The following is a 17,974-nucleotide window of genomic DNA, read 5'->3' as shown; positions in this document are numbered from 1 at the left end:
GTTATCCTGCCCTTTACGATGAGCCTGACATACTCGGGTTTCTCTTCATATCGTACAAGTCTTTCGCCTTTTACTAAAGACTTCCGTGGAGAGGAACGCTATTGAGTTCAACTTATTTTTGGCAGGCTTAGCCTTGTAGCTGAGCCTCTCTATTATGTGGAAAACAAACAATCTACCCAATGCAACTTGGCCTGAGATCTTGAGCCAAATTGTAGAGTGATTAGTGGCTAGATTTGCAAATATGCAGCTGCTGTGATGACCAATTAGAAAAAGTGTACAAGAAGATAAGGGAATTTCTATTGCATAAAGACTGTGGCAGGGATGCACATGCACATAGTGTGTGACAAGTCAGGCTTGCCGTGAGTGTAGTGGCCAGGACGACGTGTGTTATCCTGCCCTTTACGATGAGCCTGACATACTCGGGTTTCTCTTCATATCGTACAAGTCTTTCGCCTTTTACTAAAGACTTCCGTGGAGAGGAACACTATTGAGTTCAACTTATTTTTGGCAGGCTTAGCCTTGTAGCTGAGCCTCTCTATTATGTGGAAAACAAACAATCTACCCAATGCAACTTGGCCTGAGATCTTGAGCCAAATTGTAGAGTGATTAGTGGCTAGATTTGCAAATATGCAGCTGCTGTGATGACCAATTAGAAAAAGTGTACAAGAAGATAAGGGAATTTCTATTGCATAAAGACTGTGGCAGGGATGCACATGCACATAGTATGCGACAAGTCAGGCTTACCGTGAGTGTAGTGGCCAGGACGACGTGTGTTATCCTGCCCTTTACGATGAGCCTGACATACTTGGGTTTCTCTTCATATCGTACAAGTCTTTCGCCTTTTACTAAAGACTTCCGTGGAGAGGAACACTATTGAGTTCAACTTATTTTTGGCAGGCTTAGCCTTGTAGCTGAGCCTCTCTATTATGTGGAAAACAAACAATCTACCCAATGCAACTTGGCCTGAGACCTTGAGCCAAATTGTAGAGTGATTAGTGGCTAGATTTGCAAATATGCAGCTGCTGTGATGACCAATTAGAAAAAGTGTACAAGAAGATAAGGGAATTTCTATTGCATAAAGACTGTGGCAGGGATGCACATGCACATAGTGTGCGACAAGTCAGGCTTACCGTGAGTGTAGTGGCCAGGACGACGTGTGTTATCCTGCCCTTTACGATGAGCCTGACATACTCGGGTTTCTCTTCATATCGTACAAGTCTTTCGCCTTTTACTAAAGACTTCCGTGGAGAGGAACACTATTGAGTTCAACTTATTTTTGGCAGGCTTAGCCTTGTAGCTGAGCCTCTCTATTATGTGGAAAACAAACAATCTACCCAATGCAACTTGGCCTGAGACCTTGAGCCAAATTGTAGAGTGATTAGTGGCTAGATTTGCAAATATGCAGCTGCTGTGATGACCAATTAGAAAACGTGTACAAGAAGATAACGGAATTTCTATTGCATAAAGACTGTGGCAGGGATGCACATGCACATAGTGTGCGACAAGTCAGGCTTACCGTGAGTGTAGTGGCCAGGACGACGTGTGTTATCCTGCCCTTTACGATGAGCCTGACATACTCGGGTTTCTCTTCATATCGTACAAGTCTTTCGCCTTTTACTAAAGACTTCCGTGGAGAGGAACACTATTGAGTTCAACTTATTTTTGGCAGGCTTAGCCTTGTAGCTGAGCCTCTCTATTATGTGGAAAACAAACAATCTACCCAATGCAACTTGGCCTGAGATCTTGAGCCAAATTGTAGAGTGATTAGTGGCTAGATTTGCAAATATGCAGCTGCTGTGATGACCAATTAGAAAAAGTGTACAAGAAGATAAGGGAATTTCTATTGCATAAAGACTGTGGCAGGGATGCACATGCACATAGTGTGCGACAAGTCAGGCTTACCGTGAGTGTAGTGGCCTGGACGACGTGTGTTATCCTGCCCTTTACGATGAGCCTGACATACTCGGGTTTCTCTTCATATCGTACAAGTCTTTCGCCTTTTACTAAAGACTTCCGTGGAGAGGAACACTATTGAGTTCAACTTATTTTTGGCAGGCTTAGCCTTGTAGCTGAGCCTCTCTATTATGTGGAAAACAAACAATCTACCCAATGCAACTTGGCCTGAGACCTTGAGCCAAATTGTAGAGTGATTAGTGGCTAGATTTGCAAATATGCAGCTGCTGTGATGACCAATTAGAAAACGTGTACAAGAAGATAACGGAATTTCTATTGCATAAAGACTGTGGCAGGGATGCACATGCACATAGTGTGCGACAAGTCAGGCTTGCCGTGAGTGTAGTGGCCAGGACGACGTGTGTTATCCTGCCCTTTACGATGAGCCTGACATACTCGGGTTTCTCTTCATATCGTACAAGTCTTTCGCCTTTTACTGAAGACTTCCGTGGAGAGGAACGCTATTGAGTTCAACTTATTTTTGGCAGGCTTAGCCTTGTAGCTGAGCCTCTCTATTATGTGGAAAACAAACAATCTACCCAATGCAACTTGGCCTGAGATCTTGAGCCAAATTGTAGAGTGATTAGTGGCTAGATTTGCAAATATGCAGCTGCTGTGATGACCAATTAGAAAAAGTGTACAAGAAGATAAGGGAATTTCTATTGCATAAAGACTGTGGCAGGGATGCACATGCACATAGTGTGCGACAAGTCAGGCTTACCGTGAGTGTAGTGGCCAGGACGACGTGTGTTATCCTGCCCTTTACGATGAGCCTGACATACTCGGGTTTCTCTTCATATCGTACAAGTCTTTCGCCTTTTACTAAAGACTTCCGTGGAGAGGAACACTATTGAGTTCAACTTATTTTTGGCAGGCTTAGCCTTGTAGCTGAGCCTCTCTATTATGTGGAAAACAAACAATCTACCCAATGCAACTTGGCCTGAGATCTTGAGCCAAATTGTAGAGTGATTAGTGGCTAGATTTGCAAATATGCAGCTGCTGTGATGACCAATTAGAAAAAGTGTACAAGAAGATAAGGGAATTTCTATTGCATAAAGACTGTGGCAGGGATGCACATGCACATAGTGTGCGACAAGTCAGGCTTACCGTGAGTGTAGTGGCCTGGACGACGTGTGTTATCCTGCCCTTTACGATGAGCCTGACATACTCGGGTTTCTCTTCATATCGTACAAGTCTTTCGCCTTTTACTAAAGACTTCCGTGGAGAGGAACACTATTGAGTTCAACTTATTTTTGGCAGGCTTAGCCTTGTAGCTGAGCCTCTCTATTATGTGGAAAACAAACAATCTACCCAATGCAACTTGGTCTGAGACCTTGAGCCAAATTGTAGAGTGATTAGTGGCTAGATTTGCAAATATGCAGCTGCTGTGATGACCAATTAGAAAACGTGTACAAGAAGATAACGGAATTTCTATTGCATAAAGACTGTGGCAGGGATGCACATGCACATAGTGTGCGACAAGTCAGGCTTGCCGTGAGTGTAGTGGCCAGGACGACGTGTGTTATCCTGCCCTTTACGATGAGCCTGACATACTCGGGTTTCTCTTCATATCGTACAAGTCTTTCGCCTTTTACTAAAGACTTCCGTGGAGAGGAACACTATTGAGTTCAACTTATTTTTGGCAGGCTTAGCCTTGTAGCTGAGCCTCTCTATTATGTGGAAAACAAACAATCTACCCAATGCAACTTGGCCTGAGATCTTGAGCCAAATTGTAGAGTGATTAGTGGCTAGATTTGCAAATATGCAGCTGCTGTGATGACCAATTAGAAAAAGTGTACAAGAAGATAAGGGAATTTCTATTGCATAAAGACTGTGGCAGGGATGCACATGCACATAGTATGCGACAAGTCAGGCTTACCGTGAGTGTAGTGGCCAGGACGACGTGTGTTATCCTGCCCTTTACGATGAGCCTGACATACTCGGGTTTCTCTTCATATCGTACAAGTCTTTCGCCTTTTACTAAAGACTTCCGTGGAGAGGAACACTATTGAGTTCAACTTATTTTTGGCAGGCTTAGCCTTGTAGCTGAGCCTCTCTATTATGTGGAAAACAAACAATCTACCCAATGCAACTTGGCCTGAGATCTTGAGCCAAATTGTAGAGTGATTAGTGGCTAGATTTGCAAATATGCAGCTGCTGTGATGACCAATTAGAAAAAGTGTACAAGAAGATAAGGGAATTTCTATTGCATAAAGACTGTGGCAGGGATGCACATGCACATAGTGTGCGACAAGTCAGGCTTACCGTGAGTGTAGTGGCCTGGACGACGTGTGTTATCCTGCCCTTTACGATGAGCCTGACATACTCGGGTTTCTCTTCATATCGTACAAGTCTTTCGCCTTTTACTAAAGACTTCCGTGGAGAGGAACACTATTGAGTTCAACTTATTTTTGGTAGGCTTAGCCTTGTAGCTGAGCCTCTCTATTATGTGGAAAACAAACAATCTACCCAATGCAACTTGGCCTGAGACCTTGAGCCAAATTGTAGAGTGATTAGTGGCTAGATTTGCAAATATGCAGCTGCTGTGATGACCAATTAGAAAACGTGTACAAGAAGATAACGGAATTTCTATTGCATAAAGACTGTGGCAGGGATGCACATGCACATAGTGTGCGACAAGTCAGGCTTGCCGTGAGTGTAGTGGCCAGGACGACGTGTGTTATCCTGCCCTTTACGATGAGCCTGACATACTCGGGTTTCTCTTCATATCGTACAAGTCTTTCGCCTTTTACTAAAGACTTCCGTGGAGAGGAACACTATTGAGTTCAACTTATTTTTGGCAGGCTTAGCCTTGTAGCTGAGCCTCTCTATTATGTGGAAAACAAACAATCTACCCAATGCAACTTGGCCTGAGACCTTGAGCCAAATTGTAGAGTGATTAGTGGCTAGATTTGCAAATATGCAGCTGCTGTGATGACCAATTAGAAAAAGTGTACAAGAAGATAAGGGAATTTCTATTGCATAAAGACTGTGGCAGGGATGCACATGCACATAGTGTGCGACAAGTCAGGCTTACCGTGAGTGTAGTGGCCTGGACGACGTGTGTTATCCTGCCCTTTACGATGAGCCTGACATACTCGGGTTTCTCTTCATATCGTACAAGTCTTTCGCCTTTTACTAAAGACTTCCGTGGAGAGGAACACTATTGAGTTCAACTTATTTTTGGCAGGCTTAGCCTTGTAGCTGAGCCTCTCTATTATGTGGAAAACAAACAATCTACCCAATGCAACTTGGCCTGAGACCTTGAGCCAAATTGTAGAGTGATTAGTGGCTAGATTTGCAAATATGCAGCTGCTGTGATGACCAATTAGAAAACGTGTACAAGAAGATAACGGAATTTCTATTGCATAAAGACTGTGGCAGGGATGCACATGCACATAGTGTGCGACAAGTCAGGCTTGCCGTGAGTGTAGTGGCCAGGACGACGTGTGTTATCCTGCCCTTTACGATGAGCCTGACATACTCGGGTTTCTCTTCATATCGTACAAGTCTTTCGCCTTTTACTGAAGACTTCCGTGGAGAGGAACGCTATTGAGTTCAACTTATTTTTGGCAGGCTTAGCCTTGTAGCTGAGCCTCTCTATTATGTGGAAAACAAACAATCTACCCAATGCAACTTGGCCTGAGATCTTGAGCCAAATTGTAGAGTGATTAGTGGCTAGATTTGCAAATATGCAGCTGCTGTGATGACCAATTAGAAAAAGTGTACAAGAAGATAAGGGAATTTCTATTGCATAAAGACTGTGGCAGGGATGCACATGCACATAGTGTGCGACAAGTCAGGCTTACCGTGAGTGTAGTGGCCAGGACGACGTGTGTTATCCTGCCCTTTACGATGAGCCTGACATACTCGGGTTTCTCTTCATATCGTACAAGTCTTTCGCCTTTTACTAAAGACTTCCGTGGAGAGGAACACTATTGAGTTCAACTTATTTTTGGCAGGCTTAGCCTTGTAGCTGAGCCTCTCTATTATGTGGAAAACAAACAATCTACCCAATGCAACTTGGCCTGAGATCTTGAGCCAAATTGTAGAGTGATTAGTGGCTAGATTTGCAAATATGCAGCTGCTGTGATGACCAATTAGAAAAAGTGTACAAGAAGATAAGGGAATTTCTATTGCATAAAGACTGTGGCAGGGATGCACATGCACATAGTGTGCGACAAGTCAGGCTTACCGTGAGTGTAGTGGCCTGGACGACGTGTGTTATCCTGCCCTTTACGATGAGCCTGACATACTCGGGTTTCTCTTCATATCGTACAAGTCTTTCGCCTTTTACTAAAGACTTCCGTGGAGAGGAACACTATTGAGTTCAACTTATTTTTGGCAGGCTTAGCCTTGTAGCTGAGCCTCTCTATTATGTGGAAAACAAACAATCTACCCAATGCAACTTGGTCTGAGACCTTGAGCCAAATTGTAGAGTGATTAGTGGCTAGATTTGCAAATATGCAGCTGCTGTGATGACCAATTAGAAAACGTGTACAAGAAGATAACGGAATTTCTATTGCATAAAGACTGTGGCAGGGATGCACATGCACATAGTGTGCGACAAGTCAGGCTTGCCGTGAGTGTAGTGGCCAGGACGACGTGTGTTATCCTGCCCTTTACGATGAGCCTGACATACTCGGGTTTCTCTTCATATCGTACAAGTCTTTCGCCTTTTACTAAAGACTTCCGTGGAGAGGAACACTATTGAGTTCAACTTATTTTTGGCAGGCTTAGCCTTGTAGCTGAGCCTCTCTATTATGTGGAAAACAAACAATCTACCCAATGCAACTTGGCCTGAGATCTTGAGCCAAATTGTAGAGTGATTAGTGGCTAGATTTGCAAATATGCAGCTGCTGTGATGACCAATTAGAAAAAGTGTACAAGAAGATAAGGGAATTTCTATTGCATAAAGACTGTGGCAGGGATGCACATGCACATAGTATGCGACAAGTCAGGCTTACCGTGAGTGTAGTGGCCAGGACGACGTGTGTTATCCTGCCCTTTACGATGAGCCTGACATACTCGGGTTTCTCTTCATATCGTACAAGTCTTTCGCCTTTTACTAAAGACTTCCGTGGAGAGGAACACTATTGAGTTCAACTTATTTTTGGCAGGCTTAGCCTTGTAGCTGAGCCTCTCTATTATGTGGAAAACAAACAATCTACCCAATGCAACTTGGCCTGAGATCTTGAGCCAAATTGTAGAGTGATTAGTGGCTAGATTTGCAAATATGCAGCTGCTGTGATGACCAATTAGAAAAAGTGTACAAGAAGATAAGGGAATTTCTATTGCATAAAGACTGTGGCAGGGATGCACATGCACATAGTGTGCGACAAGTCAGGCTTACCGTGAGTGTAGTGGCCTGGACGACGTGTGTTATCCTGCCCTTTACGATGAGCCTGACATACTCGGGTTTCTCTTCATATCGTACAAGTCTTTCGCCTTTTACTAAAGACTTCCGTGGAGAGGAACACTATTGAGTTCAACTTATTTTTGGTAGGCTTAGCCTTGTAGCTGAGCCTCTCTATTATGTGGAAAACAAACAATCTACCCAATGCAACTTGGCCTGAGACCTTGAGCCAAATTGTAGAGTGATTAGTGGCTAGATTTGCAAATATGCAGCTGCTGTGATGACCAATTAGAAAACGTGTACAAGAAGATAACGGAATTTCTATTGCATAAAGACTGTGGCAGGGATGCACATGCACATAGTGTGCGACAAGTCAGGCTTGCCGTGAGTGTAGTGGCCAGGACGACGTGTGTTATCCTGCCCTTTACGATGAGCCTGACATACTCGGGTTTCTCTTCATATCGTACAAGTCTTTCGCCTTTTACTAAAGACTTCCGTGGAGAGGAACACTATTGAGTTCAACTTATTTTTGGCAGGCTTAGCCTTGTAGCTGAGCCTCTCTATTATGTGGAAAACAAACAATCTACCCAATGCAACTTGGCCTGAGACCTTGAGCCAAATTGTAGAGTGATTAGTGGCTAGATTTGCAAATATGCAGCTGCTGTGATGACCAATTAGAAAAAGTGTACAAGAAGATAAGGGAATTTCTATTGCATAAAGACTGTGGCAGGGATGCACATGCACATAGTGTGCGACAAGTCAGGCTTACCGTGAGTGTAGTGGCCAGGACGACGTGTGTTATCCTGCCCTTTACGATGAGCCTGACATACTCGGGTTTCTCTTCATATCGTACAAGTCTTTCGCCTTTTACTAAAGACTTCCGTGGAGAGGAACACTATTGAGTTCAACTTATTTTTGGCAGGCTTAGCCTTGTAGCTGAGCCTCTCTATTATGTGGAAAACAAACAATCTACCCAATGCAACTTGGCCTGAGACCTTGAGCCAAATTGTAGAGTGATTAGTGGCTAGATTTGCAAATATGCAGCTGCTGTGATGACCAATTAGAAAACGTGTACAAGAAGATAACGGAATTTCTATTGCATAAAGACTGTGGCAGGGATGCACATGCACATAGTGTGCGACAAGTCAGGCTTACCGTGAGTGTAGTGGCCAGGACGACGTGTGTTATCCTGCCCTTTACGATGAGCCTGACATACTCGGGTTTCTCTTCATATCGTACAAGTCTTTCGCCTTTTACTAAAGACTTCCGTGGAGAGGAACACTATTGAGTTCAACTTATTTTTGGCAGGCTTAGCCTTGTAGCTGAGCCTCTCTATTATGTGGAAAACAAACAATCTACCCAATGCAACTTGGCCTGAGATCTTGAGCCAAATTGTAGAGTGATTAGTGGCTAGATTTGCAAATATGCAGCTGCTGTGATGACCAATTAGAAAAAGTGTACAAGAAGATAAGGGAATTTCTATTGCATAAAGACTGTGGCAGGGATGCACATGCACATAGTGTGCGACAAGTCAGGCTTACCGTGAGTGTAGTGGCCTGGACGACGTGTGTTATCCTGCCCTTTACGATGAGCCTGACATACTCGGGTTTCTCTTCATATCGTACAAGTCTTTCGCCTTTTACTAAAGACTTCCGTGGAGAGGAACACTATTGAGTTCAACTTATTTTTGGCAGGCTTAGCCTTGTAGCTGAGCCTCTCTATTATGTGGAAAACAAACAATCTACCCAATGCAACTTGGCCTGAGACCTTGAGCCAAATTGTAGAGTGATTAGTGGCTAGATTTGCAAATATGCAGCTGCTGTGATGACCAATTAGAAAACGTGTACAAGAAGATAACGGAATTTCTATTGCATAAAGACTGTGGCAGGGATGCACATGCACATAGTGTGCGACAAGTCAGGCTTGCCGTGAGTGTAGTGGCCAGGACGACGTGTGTTATCCTGCCCTTTACGATGAGCCTGACATACTCGGGTTTCTCTTCATATCGTACAAGTCTTTCGCCTTTTACTGAAGACTTCCGTGGAGAGGAACGCTATTGAGTTCAACTTATTTTTGGCAGGCTTAGCCTTGTAGCTGAGCCTCTCTATTATGTGGAAAACAAACAATCTACCCAATGCAACTTGGCCTGAGATCTTGAGCCAAATTGTAGAGTGATTAGTGGCTAGATTTGCAAATATGCAGCTGCTGTGATGACCAATTAGAAAAAGTGTACAAGAAGATAAGGGAATTTCTATTGCATAAAGACTGTGGCAGGGATGCACATGCACATAGTGTGCGACAAGTCAGGCTTACCGTGAGTGTAGTGGCCAGGACGACGTGTGTTATCCTGCCCTTTACGATGAGCCTGACATACTCGGGTTTCTCTTCATATCGTACAAGTCTTTCGCCTTTTACTAAAGACTTCCGTGGAGAGGAACACTATTGAGTTCAACTTATTTTTGGCAGGCTTAGCCTTGTAGCTGAGCCTCTCTATTATGTGGAAAACAAACAATCTACCCAATGCAACTTGGCCTGAGATCTTGAGCCAAATTGTAGAGTGATTAGTGGCTAGATTTGCAAATATGCAGCTGCTGTGATGACCAATTAGAAAAAGAGTACAAGAAGATAAGGGAATTTCTATTGCATAAAGACTGTGGCAGGGATGCACATGCACATAGTGTGCGACAAGTCAGGCTTACCGTGAGTGTAGTGGCCTGGACGACGTGTGTTATCCTGCCCTTTACGATGAGCCTGACATACTCGGGTTTCTCTTCATATCGTACAAGTCTTTCGCCTTTTACTAAAGACTTCCGTGGAGAGGAACACTATTGAGTTCAACTTATTTTTGGCAGGCTTAGCCTTGTAGCTGAGCCTCTCTATTATGTGGAAAACAAACAATCTACCCAATGCAACTTGGTCTGAGACCTTGAGCCAAATTGTAGAGTGATTAGTGGCTAGATTTGCAAATATGCAGCTGCTGTGATGACCAATTAGAAAACGTGTACAAGAAGATAACGGAATTTCTATTGCATAAAGACTGTGGCAGGGATGCACATGCACATAGTGTGCGACAAGTCAGGCTTGCCGTGAGTGTAGTGGCCAGGACGACGTGTGTTATCCTGCCCTTTACGATGAGCCTGACATACTCGGGTTTCTCTTCATATCGTACAAGTCTTTCGCCTTTTACTAAAGACTTCCGTGGAGAGGAACACTATTGAGTTCAACTTATTTTTGGCAGGCTTAGCCTTGTAGCTGAGCCTCTCTATTATGTGGAAAACAAACAATCTACCCAATGCAACTTGGCCTGAGATCTTGAGCCAAATTGTAGAGTGATTAGTGGCTAGATTTGCAAATATGCAGCTGCTGTGATGACCAATTAGAAAAAGTGTACAAGAAGATAAGGGAATTTCTATTGCATAAAGACTGTGGCAGGGATGCACATGCACATAGTATGCGACAAGTCAGGCTTACCGTGAGTGTAGTGGCCAGGACGACGTGTGTTATCCTGCCCTTTACGATGAGCCTGACATACTCGGGTTTCTCTTCATATCGTACAAGTCTTTCGCCTTTTACTAAAGACTTCCGTGGAGAGGAACACTATTGAGTTCAACTTATTTTTGGCAGGCTTAGCCTTGTAGCTGAGCCTCTCTATTATGTGGAAAACAAACAATCTACCCAATGCAACTTGGCCTGAGATCTTGAGCCAAATTGTAGAGTGATTAGTGGCTAGATTTGCAAATATGCAGCTGCTGTGATGACCAATTAGAAAAAGTGTACAAGAAGATAAGGGAATTTCTATTGCATAAAGACTGTGGCAGGGATGCACATGCACATAGTGTGCGACAAGTCAGGCTTACCGTGAGTGTAGTGGCCTGGACGACGTGTGTTATCCTGCCCTTTACGATGAGCCTGACATACTCGGGTTTCTCTTCATATCGTACAAGTCTTTCGCCTTTTACTAAAGACTTCCGTGGAGAGGAACACTATTGAGTTCAACTTATTTTTGGTAGGCTTAGCCTTGTAGCTGAGCCTCTCTATTATGTGGAAAACAAACAATCTACCCAATGCAACTTGGCCTGAGACCTTGAGCCAAATTGTAGAGTGATTAGTGGCTAGATTTGCAAATATGCAGCTGCTGTGATGACCAATTAGAAAACGTGTACAAGAAGATAACGGAATTTCTATTGCATAAAGACTGTGGCAGGGATGCACATGCACATAGTGTGCGACAAGTCAGGCTTGCCGTGAGTGTAGTGGCCAGGACGACGTGTGTTATCCTGCCCTTTACGATGAGCCTGACATACTCGGGTTTCTCTTCATATCGTACAAGTCTTTCGCCTTTTACTAAAGACTTCCGTGGAGAGGAACGCTATTGAGTTCAACTTATTTTTGGCAGGCTTAGCCTTGTAGCTGAGCCTCTCTATTATGTGGAAAACAAACAATCTACCCAATGCAACTTGGCCTGAGATCTTGAGCCAAATTGTAGAGTGATTAGTGGCTAGATTTGCAAATATGCAGCTGCTGTGATGACCAATTAGAAAAAGTGTACAAGAAGATAAGGGAATTTCTATTGCATAAAGACTGTGGCAGGGATGCACATGCACATAGTATGCGACAAGTCAGGCTTACCGTGAGTGTAGTGGCCAGGACGACGTGTGTTATCCTGCCCTTTACGATGAGCCTGACATACTCGGGTTTCTCTTCATATCGTACAAGTCTTTCGCCTTTTACTAAAGACTTCCGTGGAGAGGAACACTATTGAGTTCAACTTATTTTTGGCAGGCTTAGCCTTGTAGCTGAGCCTCTCTATTATGTGGAAAACAAACAATCTACCCAATGCAACTTGGCCTGAGATCTTGAGCCAAATTGTAGAGTGATTAGTGGCTAGATTTGCAAATATGCAGCTGCTGTGATGACCAATTAGAAAAAGTGTACAAGAAGATAAGGGAATTTCTATTGCATAAAGACTGTGGCAGGGATGCACATGCACATAGTGTGCGACAAGTCAGGCTTACCGTGAGTGTAGTGGCCTGGACGACGTGTGTTATCCTGCCCTTTACGATGAGCCTGACATACTCGGGTTTCTCTTCATATCGTACAAGTCTTTCGCCTTTTACTAAAGACTTCCGTGGAGAGGAACACTATTGAGTTCAACTTATTTTTGGTAGGCTTAGCCTTGTAGCTGAGCCTCTCTATTATGTGGAAAACAAACAATCTACCCAATGCAACTTGGCCTGAGACCTTGAGCCAAATTGTAGAGTGATTAGTGGCTAGATTTGCAAATATGCAGCTGCTGTGATGACCAATTAGAAAACGTGTACAAGAAGATAACGGAATTTCTATTGCATAAAGACTGTGGCAGGGATGCACATGCACATAGTGTGCGACAAGTCAGGCTTGCCGTGAGTGTAGTGGCCAGGACGACGTGTGTTATCCTGCCCTTTACGATGAGCCTGACATACTCGGGTTTCTCTTCATATCGTACAAGTCTTTCGCCTTTTACTAAAGACTTCCGTGGAGAGGAACGCTATTGAGTTCAACTTATTTTTGGCAGGCTTAGCCTTGTAGCTGAGCCTCTCTATTATGTGGAAAACAAACAATCTACCCAATGCAACTTGGCCTGAGATCTTGAGCCAAATTGTAGAGTGATTAGTGGCTAGATTTGCAAATATGCAGCTGCTGTGATGACCAATTAGAAAAAGTGTACAAGAAGATAAGGGAATTTCTATTGCATAAAGACTGTGGCAGGGATGCACATGCACATAGTATGCGACAAGTCAGGCTTACCGTGAGTGTAGTGGCCAGGACGACGTGTGTTATCCTGCCCTTTACGATGAGCCTGACATACTCGGGTTTCTCTTCATATCGTACAAGTCTTTCGCCTTTTACTAAAGACTTCCGTGGAGAGGAACACTATTGAGTTCAACTTATTTTTGGCAGGCTTAGCCTTGTAGCTGAGCCTCTCTATTATGTGGAAAACAAACAATCTACCCAATGCAACTTGGCCTGAGATCTTGAGCCAAATTGTAGAGTGATTAGTGGCTAGATTTGCAAATATGCAGCTGCTGTGATGACCAATTAGAAAAAGTGTACAAGAAGATAAGGGAATTTCTATTGCATAAAGACTGTGGCAGGGATGCACATGCACATAGTGTGCGACAAGTCAGGCTTACCGTGAGTGTAGTGGCCTGGACGACGTGTGTTATCCTGCCCTTTACGATGAGCCTGACATACTCGGGTTTCTCTTCATATCGTACAAGTCTTTCGCCTTTTACTAAAGACTTCCGTGGAGAGGAACACTATTGAGTTCAACTTATTTTTGGCAGGCTTAGCCTTGTAGCTGAGCCTCTCTATTATGTGGAAAACAAACAATCTACCCAATGCAACTTGGTCTGAGACCTTGAGCCAAATTGTAGAGTGATTAGTGGCTAGATTTGCAAATATGCAGCTGCTGTGATGACCAATTAGAAAACGTGTACAAGAAGATAACGGAATTTCTATTGCATAAAGACTGTGGCAGGGATGCACATGCACATAGTGTGCGACAAGTCAGGCTTGCCGTGAGTGTAGTGGCCAGGACGACGTGTGTTATCCTGCCCTTTACGATGAGCCTGACATACTCGGGTTTCTCTTCATATCGTACAAGTCTTTCGCCTTTTACTAAAGACTTCCGTGGAGAGGAACGCTATTGAGTTCAACTTATTTTTGGCAGGCTTAGCCTTGTAGCTGAGCCTCTCTATTATGTGGAAAACAAACAATCTACCCAATGCAACTTGGCCTGAGATCTTGAGCCAAATTGTAGAGTGATTAGTGGCTAGATTTGCAAATATGCAGCTGCTGTGATGACCAATTAGAAAAAGTGTACAAGAAGATAAGGGAATTTCTATTGCATAAAGACTGTGGCAGGGATGCACATGCACATAGTATGCGACAAGTCAGGCTTACCGTGAGTGTAGTGGCCAGGACGACGTGTGTTATCCTGCCCTTTACGATGAGCCTGACATACTCGGGTTTCTCTTCATATCGTACAAGTCTTTCGCCTTTTACTAAAGACTTCCGTGGAGAGGAACACTATTGAGTTCAACTTATTTTTGGCAGGCTTAGCCTTGTAGCTGAGCCTCTCTATTATGTGGAAAACAAACAATCTACCCAATGCAACTTGGCCTGAGATCTTGAGCCAAATTGTAGAGTGATTAGTGGCTAGATTTGCAAATATGCAGCTGCTGTGATGACCAATTAGAAAAAGTGTACAAGAAGATAAGGGAATTTCTATTGCATAAAGACTGTGGCAGGGATGCACATGCACATAGTGTGCGACAAGTCAGGCTTGCCGTGAGTGTAGTGGCCAGGACGACGTGTGTTATCCTGCCCTTTACGATGAGCCTGACATACTCGGGTTTCTCTTCATATCGTACAAGTCTTTCGCCTTTTACTAAAGACTTCCGTGGAGAGGAACACTATTGAGTTCAACTTATTTTTGGCAGGCTTAGCCTTGTAGCTGAGCCTCTCTATTATGTGGAAAACAAACAATCTACCCAATGCAACTTGGCCTGAGATCTTGAGCCAAATTGTAGAGTGATTAGTGGCTAGATTTGCAAATATGCAGCTGCTGTGATGACCAATTAGAAAAAGTGTACAAGAAGATAAGGGAATTTCTATTGCATAAAGACTGTGGCAGGGATGCACATGCACATAGTATGCGACAAGTCAGGCTTACCGTGAGTGTAGTGGCCAGGACGACGTGTGTTATCCTGCCCTTTACGATGAGCCTGACATACTCGGGTTTCTCTTCATATCGTACAAGTCTTTCGCCTTTTACTAAAGACTTCCGTGGAGAGGAACACTATTGAGTTCAACTTATTTTTGGCAGGCTTAGCCTTGTAGCTGAGCCTCTCTATTATGTGGAAAACAAACAATCTACCCAATGCAACTTGGCCTGAGATCTTGAGCCAAATTGTAGAGTGATTAGTGGCTAGATTTGCAAATATGCAGCTGCTGTGATGACCAATTAGAAAAAGTGTACAAGAAGATAAGGGAATTTCTATTGCATAAAGACTGTGGCAGGGATGCACATGCACATAGTGTGCGACAAGTCAGGCTTGCCGTGAGTGTAGTGGCCAGGACGACGTGTGTTATCCTGCCCTTTACGATGAGCCTGACATACTCGGGTTTCTCTTCATATCGTACAAGTCTTTCGCCTTTTACTAAAGACTTCCGTGGAGAGGAACACTATTGAGTTCAACTTATTTTTGGCAGGCTTAGCCTTGTAGCTGAGCCTCTCTATTATGTGGAAAACAAACAATCTACCCAATGCAACTTGGCCTGAGATCTTGAGCCAAATTGTAGAGTGGTTAGTGGCTAGATTTGCAAATATGCAGCTGCTGTGATGACCAATTAGAAAACGTGTACAAGAAGATAACGGAATTTCTATTGCATAAAGACTGTGGCAGGGATGCACATGCACATAGTGTGCGACAAGTCAGGCTTGCCGTGAGTGTAGTGGCCAGGACGACGTGTGTTATCCTGCCCTTTACGATGAGCCTGACATACTCGGGTTTCTCTTCATATCGTACAAGTCTTTCGCCTTTTACTAAAGACTTCCGTGGAGAGGAACACTATTGAGTTCAACTTATTTTTGGCAGGCTTAGCCTTGTAGCTGAGCCTCTCTATTATGTGGAAAACAAACAATCTACCCAATGCAACTTGGCCTGAGATCTTGAGCCAAATTGTAGAGTGATTAGTGGCTAGATTTGCAAATATGCAGCTGCTGTGATGACCAATTAGAAAAAGTGTACAAGAAGATAAGGGAATTTCTATTGCATAAAGACTGTGGCAGGGATGCACATGCACATAGTGTGCGACAAGTCAGGCTTACCGTGAGTGTAGTGGCCAGGACGACGTGTGTTATCCTGCCCTTTACGATGAGCCTGACATACTCGGGTTTCTCTTCATATCGTACAAGTCTTTCGCCTTTTACTAAAGACTTCCGTGGAGAGGAACACTATTGAGTTCAACTTATTTTTGGCAGGCTTAGCCTTGTAGCTGAGCCTCTCTATTATGTGGAAAACAAACAATCTACCCAATGCAACTTGGCCTGAGATCTTGAGCCAAATTGTAGAGTGATTAGTGGCTAGATTTGCAAATATGCAGCTGCTGTGATGACCAATTAGAAAAAGTGTACAAGAAGATAAGGGAATTTCTATTGCATAAAGACTGTGGCAGGGATGCACATGCACATAGTGTGCGACAAGTCAGGCTTACCGTGAGTGTAGTGGCCAGGACGACGTGTGTTATCCTGCCCTTTACGATGAGCCTGACATACTCGGGTTTCTCTTCATATCGTACAAGTCTTTCGCCTTTTACTAAAGACTTCCGTGGAGAGGAACACTATTGAGTTCAACTTATTTTTGGCAGGCTTAGCCTTGTAGCTGAGCCTCTCTATTATGTGGAAAACAAACAATCTACCCAATGCAACTTGGCCTGAGATCTTGAGCCAAATTGTAGAGTGATTAGTGGCTAGATTTGCAAATATGCAGCTGCTGTGATGACCAATTAGAAAACGTGTACAAGAAGATAACGGAATTTCTATTGCATAAAGACTGTGGCAGGGATGCACATGCACATAGTGTGCGACAAGTCAGGCTTGCCGTGAGTGTAGTGGCCAGGACGACGTGTGTTATCCTGCCCTTTACGATGAGCCTGACATACTCGGGTTTCTCTTCATATCGTACAAGTCTTTCGCCTTTTACTAAAGACTTCCGTGGAGAGGAACACTATTGAGTTCAACTTATTTTTGGCAGGCTTAGCCTTGTAGCTGAGCCTCTCTATTATGTGGAAAACAAACAATCTACCCAATGCAACTTGGCCTGAGATCTTGAGCCAAATTGTAGAGTGATTAGTGGCTAGATTTGCAAATATGCAGCTGCTGTGATGACCAATTAGAAAACGTGTACAAGAAGATAAGGGAATTTCTATTGCATAAAGACTGTGGCAGGGATGCACATGCACATAGTGTGCGACAAGTCAGGCTTACCGTGAGTGTAGTGGCCAGGACGACGTGTGTTATCCTGCCCTTTACGATGAGCCTGACATACTCGGGTTTCTCTTCATATCGTACAAGTCTTTCGCCTTTTACTAAAGACTTCCGTGGAGAGGAACACTATTGAGTTCAACTTATTTTTGGCAGGCTTAGCCTTGTAGCTGAGCCTCTCTATTATGTGGAAAACAAACAATCTACCCAATGCAACTTGGCCTGAGATCTTGAGCCAAATTGTAGAGTGATTAGTGGCTAGATTTGCAAATATGCAGCTGCTGTGATGACCAATTAGAAAAAGTGTACAAGAAGATAAGGGAATTTCTATTGCATAAAGACTGTGGCAGGGATGCACATGCACATAGTGTGCGACAAGTCAGGCTTACCGTGAGTGTAGTGGCCAGGACGACGTGTGTTATCCTGCCCTTTACGATGAGCCTGACATACTCGGGTTTCTCTTCATATCGTACAAGTCTTTCGCCTTTTACTAAAGACTTCCGTGGAGAGGAACACTATTGAGTTCAACTTATTTTTGGCAGGCTTAGCCTTGTAGCTGAGCCTCTCTATTATGTGGAAAACAAACAATCTACCCAATGCAACTTGGCCTGAGATCTTGAGCCAAATTGTAGAGT

At 43.7% G+C, this 17,974-nt stretch overlaps 47 non-coding genes across 47 annotated transcripts; all 47 read left to right on the top strand.

Annotated features, from left to right (window-relative positions):
- The first annotated feature begins 29 nt into the window (after positions 1 to 29).
- On the top strand, positions 30 to 146 carry LOC136180790 (U5 spliceosomal RNA). Its single transcript, XR_010667414.1, has one exon. It is a non-coding gene; the product is annotated as a U5 spliceosomal RNA (small nuclear RNA).
- Positions 147 to 415: 269 nt separating this feature from the next.
- LOC136180632 (U5 spliceosomal RNA) lies at positions 416 to 532 on the top strand. Its single transcript, XR_010667256.1, has one exon. It is a non-coding gene; the product is annotated as a U5 spliceosomal RNA (small nuclear RNA).
- Positions 533 to 801: 269 nt separating this feature from the next.
- LOC136180816 (U5 spliceosomal RNA) lies at positions 802 to 918 on the top strand. The gene has a single exon (XR_010667440.1). It is a non-coding gene; the product is annotated as a U5 spliceosomal RNA (small nuclear RNA).
- A 269-nt stretch (positions 919 to 1,187) lies between these two features.
- On the top strand, positions 1,188 to 1,304 carry LOC136180631 (U5 spliceosomal RNA). Its single transcript, XR_010667255.1, has one exon. It is a non-coding gene; the product is annotated as a U5 spliceosomal RNA (small nuclear RNA).
- A 269-nt stretch (positions 1,305 to 1,573) lies between these two features.
- Positions 1,574 to 1,690, top strand: LOC136180630 (U5 spliceosomal RNA). Its single transcript, XR_010667254.1, has one exon. It is a non-coding gene; the product is annotated as a U5 spliceosomal RNA (small nuclear RNA).
- A 269-nt stretch (positions 1,691 to 1,959) lies between these two features.
- On the top strand, positions 1,960 to 2,076 carry LOC136180629 (U5 spliceosomal RNA). Its single transcript, XR_010667253.1, has one exon. It is a non-coding gene; the product is annotated as a U5 spliceosomal RNA (small nuclear RNA).
- A 269-nt stretch (positions 2,077 to 2,345) lies between these two features.
- LOC136180846 (U5 spliceosomal RNA) lies at positions 2,346 to 2,462 on the top strand. The gene has a single exon (XR_010667470.1). It is a non-coding gene; the product is annotated as a U5 spliceosomal RNA (small nuclear RNA).
- Positions 2,463 to 2,731: 269 nt separating this feature from the next.
- On the top strand, positions 2,732 to 2,848 carry LOC136180628 (U5 spliceosomal RNA). The gene has a single exon (XR_010667252.1). It is a non-coding gene; the product is annotated as a U5 spliceosomal RNA (small nuclear RNA).
- A 269-nt stretch (positions 2,849 to 3,117) lies between these two features.
- LOC136180627 (U5 spliceosomal RNA) lies at positions 3,118 to 3,234 on the top strand. The gene has a single exon (XR_010667251.1). It is a non-coding gene; the product is annotated as a U5 spliceosomal RNA (small nuclear RNA).
- Positions 3,235 to 3,503: 269 nt separating this feature from the next.
- Positions 3,504 to 3,620, top strand: LOC136180626 (U5 spliceosomal RNA). The gene has a single exon (XR_010667250.1). It is a non-coding gene; the product is annotated as a U5 spliceosomal RNA (small nuclear RNA).
- A 269-nt stretch (positions 3,621 to 3,889) lies between these two features.
- LOC136180625 (U5 spliceosomal RNA) lies at positions 3,890 to 4,006 on the top strand. The gene has a single exon (XR_010667249.1). It is a non-coding gene; the product is annotated as a U5 spliceosomal RNA (small nuclear RNA).
- A 269-nt stretch (positions 4,007 to 4,275) lies between these two features.
- On the top strand, positions 4,276 to 4,392 carry LOC136180817 (U5 spliceosomal RNA). Its single transcript, XR_010667441.1, has one exon. It is a non-coding gene; the product is annotated as a U5 spliceosomal RNA (small nuclear RNA).
- A 269-nt stretch (positions 4,393 to 4,661) lies between these two features.
- Positions 4,662 to 4,778, top strand: LOC136180624 (U5 spliceosomal RNA). The gene has a single exon (XR_010667248.1). It is a non-coding gene; the product is annotated as a U5 spliceosomal RNA (small nuclear RNA).
- Positions 4,779 to 5,047: 269 nt separating this feature from the next.
- LOC136180623 (U5 spliceosomal RNA) lies at positions 5,048 to 5,164 on the top strand. Its single transcript, XR_010667247.1, has one exon. It is a non-coding gene; the product is annotated as a U5 spliceosomal RNA (small nuclear RNA).
- A 269-nt stretch (positions 5,165 to 5,433) lies between these two features.
- LOC136180845 (U5 spliceosomal RNA) lies at positions 5,434 to 5,550 on the top strand. Its single transcript, XR_010667469.1, has one exon. It is a non-coding gene; the product is annotated as a U5 spliceosomal RNA (small nuclear RNA).
- Positions 5,551 to 5,819: 269 nt separating this feature from the next.
- On the top strand, positions 5,820 to 5,936 carry LOC136180622 (U5 spliceosomal RNA). The gene has a single exon (XR_010667246.1). It is a non-coding gene; the product is annotated as a U5 spliceosomal RNA (small nuclear RNA).
- A 269-nt stretch (positions 5,937 to 6,205) lies between these two features.
- LOC136180621 (U5 spliceosomal RNA) lies at positions 6,206 to 6,322 on the top strand. The gene has a single exon (XR_010667245.1). It is a non-coding gene; the product is annotated as a U5 spliceosomal RNA (small nuclear RNA).
- A 269-nt stretch (positions 6,323 to 6,591) lies between these two features.
- LOC136180620 (U5 spliceosomal RNA) lies at positions 6,592 to 6,708 on the top strand. The gene has a single exon (XR_010667244.1). It is a non-coding gene; the product is annotated as a U5 spliceosomal RNA (small nuclear RNA).
- Positions 6,709 to 6,977: 269 nt separating this feature from the next.
- On the top strand, positions 6,978 to 7,094 carry LOC136180619 (U5 spliceosomal RNA). Its single transcript, XR_010667243.1, has one exon. It is a non-coding gene; the product is annotated as a U5 spliceosomal RNA (small nuclear RNA).
- A 269-nt stretch (positions 7,095 to 7,363) lies between these two features.
- Positions 7,364 to 7,480, top strand: LOC136180806 (U5 spliceosomal RNA). Its single transcript, XR_010667430.1, has one exon. It is a non-coding gene; the product is annotated as a U5 spliceosomal RNA (small nuclear RNA).
- A 269-nt stretch (positions 7,481 to 7,749) lies between these two features.
- Positions 7,750 to 7,866, top strand: LOC136180618 (U5 spliceosomal RNA). Its single transcript, XR_010667242.1, has one exon. It is a non-coding gene; the product is annotated as a U5 spliceosomal RNA (small nuclear RNA).
- A 269-nt stretch (positions 7,867 to 8,135) lies between these two features.
- Positions 8,136 to 8,252, top strand: LOC136180617 (U5 spliceosomal RNA). The gene has a single exon (XR_010667241.1). It is a non-coding gene; the product is annotated as a U5 spliceosomal RNA (small nuclear RNA).
- Positions 8,253 to 8,521: 269 nt separating this feature from the next.
- LOC136180616 (U5 spliceosomal RNA) lies at positions 8,522 to 8,638 on the top strand. Its single transcript, XR_010667240.1, has one exon. It is a non-coding gene; the product is annotated as a U5 spliceosomal RNA (small nuclear RNA).
- Positions 8,639 to 8,907: 269 nt separating this feature from the next.
- On the top strand, positions 8,908 to 9,024 carry LOC136180615 (U5 spliceosomal RNA). Its single transcript, XR_010667239.1, has one exon. It is a non-coding gene; the product is annotated as a U5 spliceosomal RNA (small nuclear RNA).
- A 269-nt stretch (positions 9,025 to 9,293) lies between these two features.
- On the top strand, positions 9,294 to 9,410 carry LOC136180844 (U5 spliceosomal RNA). The gene has a single exon (XR_010667468.1). It is a non-coding gene; the product is annotated as a U5 spliceosomal RNA (small nuclear RNA).
- A 269-nt stretch (positions 9,411 to 9,679) lies between these two features.
- On the top strand, positions 9,680 to 9,796 carry LOC136180614 (U5 spliceosomal RNA). Its single transcript, XR_010667238.1, has one exon. It is a non-coding gene; the product is annotated as a U5 spliceosomal RNA (small nuclear RNA).
- A 269-nt stretch (positions 9,797 to 10,065) lies between these two features.
- Positions 10,066 to 10,182, top strand: LOC136180613 (U5 spliceosomal RNA). Its single transcript, XR_010667237.1, has one exon. It is a non-coding gene; the product is annotated as a U5 spliceosomal RNA (small nuclear RNA).
- A 269-nt stretch (positions 10,183 to 10,451) lies between these two features.
- On the top strand, positions 10,452 to 10,568 carry LOC136180612 (U5 spliceosomal RNA). Its single transcript, XR_010667236.1, has one exon. It is a non-coding gene; the product is annotated as a U5 spliceosomal RNA (small nuclear RNA).
- A 269-nt stretch (positions 10,569 to 10,837) lies between these two features.
- LOC136180611 (U5 spliceosomal RNA) lies at positions 10,838 to 10,954 on the top strand. The gene has a single exon (XR_010667235.1). It is a non-coding gene; the product is annotated as a U5 spliceosomal RNA (small nuclear RNA).
- A 269-nt stretch (positions 10,955 to 11,223) lies between these two features.
- LOC136180795 (U5 spliceosomal RNA) lies at positions 11,224 to 11,340 on the top strand. The gene has a single exon (XR_010667419.1). It is a non-coding gene; the product is annotated as a U5 spliceosomal RNA (small nuclear RNA).
- Positions 11,341 to 11,609: 269 nt separating this feature from the next.
- Positions 11,610 to 11,726, top strand: LOC136180789 (U5 spliceosomal RNA). Its single transcript, XR_010667413.1, has one exon. It is a non-coding gene; the product is annotated as a U5 spliceosomal RNA (small nuclear RNA).
- Positions 11,727 to 11,995: 269 nt separating this feature from the next.
- On the top strand, positions 11,996 to 12,112 carry LOC136180610 (U5 spliceosomal RNA). The gene has a single exon (XR_010667234.1). It is a non-coding gene; the product is annotated as a U5 spliceosomal RNA (small nuclear RNA).
- A 269-nt stretch (positions 12,113 to 12,381) lies between these two features.
- LOC136180784 (U5 spliceosomal RNA) lies at positions 12,382 to 12,498 on the top strand. The gene has a single exon (XR_010667408.1). It is a non-coding gene; the product is annotated as a U5 spliceosomal RNA (small nuclear RNA).
- Positions 12,499 to 12,767: 269 nt separating this feature from the next.
- Positions 12,768 to 12,884, top strand: LOC136180788 (U5 spliceosomal RNA). The gene has a single exon (XR_010667412.1). It is a non-coding gene; the product is annotated as a U5 spliceosomal RNA (small nuclear RNA).
- A 269-nt stretch (positions 12,885 to 13,153) lies between these two features.
- On the top strand, positions 13,154 to 13,270 carry LOC136180609 (U5 spliceosomal RNA). Its single transcript, XR_010667233.1, has one exon. It is a non-coding gene; the product is annotated as a U5 spliceosomal RNA (small nuclear RNA).
- Positions 13,271 to 13,539: 269 nt separating this feature from the next.
- On the top strand, positions 13,540 to 13,656 carry LOC136180608 (U5 spliceosomal RNA). The gene has a single exon (XR_010667232.1). It is a non-coding gene; the product is annotated as a U5 spliceosomal RNA (small nuclear RNA).
- Positions 13,657 to 13,925: 269 nt separating this feature from the next.
- On the top strand, positions 13,926 to 14,042 carry LOC136180787 (U5 spliceosomal RNA). The gene has a single exon (XR_010667411.1). It is a non-coding gene; the product is annotated as a U5 spliceosomal RNA (small nuclear RNA).
- Positions 14,043 to 14,311: 269 nt separating this feature from the next.
- Positions 14,312 to 14,428, top strand: LOC136180607 (U5 spliceosomal RNA). Its single transcript, XR_010667231.1, has one exon. It is a non-coding gene; the product is annotated as a U5 spliceosomal RNA (small nuclear RNA).
- Positions 14,429 to 14,697: 269 nt separating this feature from the next.
- Positions 14,698 to 14,814, top strand: LOC136180606 (U5 spliceosomal RNA). The gene has a single exon (XR_010667230.1). It is a non-coding gene; the product is annotated as a U5 spliceosomal RNA (small nuclear RNA).
- Positions 14,815 to 15,083: 269 nt separating this feature from the next.
- Positions 15,084 to 15,200, top strand: LOC136180605 (U5 spliceosomal RNA). The gene has a single exon (XR_010667229.1). It is a non-coding gene; the product is annotated as a U5 spliceosomal RNA (small nuclear RNA).
- A 269-nt stretch (positions 15,201 to 15,469) lies between these two features.
- Positions 15,470 to 15,586, top strand: LOC136180604 (U5 spliceosomal RNA). Its single transcript, XR_010667228.1, has one exon. It is a non-coding gene; the product is annotated as a U5 spliceosomal RNA (small nuclear RNA).
- Positions 15,587 to 15,855: 269 nt separating this feature from the next.
- On the top strand, positions 15,856 to 15,972 carry LOC136180603 (U5 spliceosomal RNA). Its single transcript, XR_010667227.1, has one exon. It is a non-coding gene; the product is annotated as a U5 spliceosomal RNA (small nuclear RNA).
- A 269-nt stretch (positions 15,973 to 16,241) lies between these two features.
- Positions 16,242 to 16,358, top strand: LOC136180602 (U5 spliceosomal RNA). The gene has a single exon (XR_010667226.1). It is a non-coding gene; the product is annotated as a U5 spliceosomal RNA (small nuclear RNA).
- Positions 16,359 to 16,627: 269 nt separating this feature from the next.
- Positions 16,628 to 16,744, top strand: LOC136180601 (U5 spliceosomal RNA). Its single transcript, XR_010667225.1, has one exon. It is a non-coding gene; the product is annotated as a U5 spliceosomal RNA (small nuclear RNA).
- A 269-nt stretch (positions 16,745 to 17,013) lies between these two features.
- On the top strand, positions 17,014 to 17,130 carry LOC136180600 (U5 spliceosomal RNA). The gene has a single exon (XR_010667224.1). It is a non-coding gene; the product is annotated as a U5 spliceosomal RNA (small nuclear RNA).
- Positions 17,131 to 17,399: 269 nt separating this feature from the next.
- On the top strand, positions 17,400 to 17,516 carry LOC136180599 (U5 spliceosomal RNA). Its single transcript, XR_010667223.1, has one exon. It is a non-coding gene; the product is annotated as a U5 spliceosomal RNA (small nuclear RNA).
- A 269-nt stretch (positions 17,517 to 17,785) lies between these two features.
- On the top strand, positions 17,786 to 17,902 carry LOC136180598 (U5 spliceosomal RNA). The gene has a single exon (XR_010667222.1). It is a non-coding gene; the product is annotated as a U5 spliceosomal RNA (small nuclear RNA).
- The last annotated feature ends 72 nt before the right edge of the window (positions 17,903 to 17,974 follow it).

This window comes from Labrus bergylta, chromosome 11 (assembly GCF_963930695.1).
Source record: "Labrus bergylta chromosome 11, fLabBer1.1, whole genome shotgun sequence".
NCBI classification, from domain to species: Eukaryota; Metazoa; Chordata; class Actinopteri; order Labriformes; family Labridae; genus Labrus; species Labrus bergylta.
Note: the sequence above shows the minus strand (reverse complement) of the source record. Positions and strands in the feature narration are given on the sequence as shown.